Source organism: Nerophis ophidion, linkage group LG14 (genome assembly GCF_033978795.1).
Source record: "Nerophis ophidion isolate RoL-2023_Sa linkage group LG14, RoL_Noph_v1.0, whole genome shotgun sequence".
NCBI lineage: Eukaryota > Metazoa > Chordata > Actinopteri > Syngnathiformes > Syngnathidae > Nerophis > Nerophis ophidion.
Genome location: NC_084624.1, coordinates 11,701,730 through 11,703,683, shown reverse-complemented (window position 1 = coordinate 11,703,683; position 1,954 = coordinate 11,701,730). Strand labels below are relative to the sequence as shown.

The following is a 1,954-nucleotide window of genomic DNA, read 5'->3' as shown; positions in this document are numbered from 1 at the left end:
CAAAAAATCATTAAGTCAGAATTTAATTGCACAACACATTGCAAAAAAGTTGTCACAGGGGCATTTTTACCACTGTGTTACATGGCCTTTCCTTTTAACAACACTCCGTAAACGTTTGGGAGAGGAGACACAATTTTTGAAGTGGAATTCTTTCCCATTCTTGCTTGATGTACAGCTTAAGTTATTTGACAGTCCGGGGTCTCCCTTGTGGTATTTGAGGCTTCATAAGTAAATAGCGTATGTTTCTTTTTGACTGTACTTAAATGTATAATAGACTGTATTTATGTCATTCACATTAGAATAATTGTCGCATAATAGACTGTATTTATGTTATTCACATGTGAATAATGCTGTTAAATAGACTGTGTTTATGTTATTCACATGTGAATAATGACGCATAATACTGTATTTATATTATTCACATGTGAATAATGCTGTATAATAGACTATATAATTGACATGTGAATGATGCTGTATAATAGACTATTTATATTATTCACATGTAAAAAGACCTAAATGTTTGTCTATTTTGAGCGAACTGTGGTGCTGATCTTCCCCTGGATCAATAAAGTACTTTTCTATTCTGTTCTATAATGTCTCACATTTTCAATGTGAGACAGATCTGGACTACATGCAAGCCAGTCTTTAATAAATGTGGGAAATAATTTAAGTGTTTGTTTGTTTTTTATTACAAATGAATAGTCTTTTTTAAGTTGCAAGTCATAAATCATTATTTAGTGAAAAGAAATGTAAAACTGCATCAATATACAAATGGTAAATAAAAACAGAATACAATGGTTTGCAAATTATTTTGCCTATATTCAATTAAATAGACTGCAAACTCGAAATATTTTATATTCCATCTGGAAAACTGTTATTTTTTGCAAATATTAGCTCATTTGGAATTTGATGCTGGCAGCATGTTTCAAAAAAAGCTGGCTTAAGTAACAAAAAAGACAGAGAAAGTAGAGCAATTCTCATCAAACACTTATTTAGAACATCCCACAGGTGTGCAGGCTAATTGGGAACAGGTGGGTGCCATGATTGGGTATAAAAGCAGCTTCCATGAAATGCTCAGTCATTCACAAACAAGGATGGGGGGAGGGTCACCACTTTGTGAACACATGCCTGGGCAAATTGTCCAACAGTTTCAGAACAACATTTCTCAACCAGCTATTGCAAGGAATTTAGGGATCTCACTACCTACGGTCCGTAATATCTTACGGACCTTCGAGCTTTCCGGCAGTACTGCATCAAAATGCGACATCAGTGTGTAATGAATACCACCACATGGGCTTCAGAACACTTCAGAAAACCACTGTCAGTAACTACATCTGTAAAAGCAAGTCAAAACTCTTACTATGCAAAACGAAAGCCTTTTATCAACAACACCCAGAAATGCTGACCGCTTCACTGGGCCCGAGCTCATTTAAGATGGATTGATGCAAAGTGGAAAAGTGTCCTGTGGTCTGACGAGACCACATTTTTGGAAACTGCAGACGTTGTGTCCTCCGGACTAAAAGAGGAAAAGAACCATCCGGATTGTTCTAGGCGCAAAATTGAAAAGCCAGCATCTGTGATGATATGGGGGTGTATTAGTGCCCAAGACATGGGTAACTTACACATCTGTGAAGGCACAATTAATGCTGAAAGGTGCATACAGGTTTTGGAACAACATATGTTGTCATCCAAGCAACGTTATCATGGACGCCCCTGCTTATTTCAGCTCATCACAACAGCGTGGCTTCGTAGTAAAAGAGTGCAGGTACCCGGCCTGTAGTCCAGACCTGTCTCCCGTTGAAAATGTGTGAAGCCTAAAATAGCACAACGGAGACCCTGGACTGTTGAACAACTTCAAGCAAGAATGGGAAAGAATTCCACCTGAAAAGCTTCAAAAATGGGTCTCCTCAGTTCCCAAACATTTACTGAGTGTTGTTAAAAGAAAAGGCCATGT

The 1,954-nt window shown here is 37.6% G+C and overlaps 1 protein-coding gene across 5 annotated transcripts in view; it reads right to left on the bottom strand.

Annotated features, from left to right (window-relative positions):
- The window catches only part of pif1 (PIF1 5'-to-3' DNA helicase homolog (S. cerevisiae)), a 146,156-nt gene that overhangs the window by 8,512 nt on the left and 135,690 nt on the right, over positions 1-1,954 (bottom strand). The gene's annotated exons all lie outside the window — the stretch shown is intronic.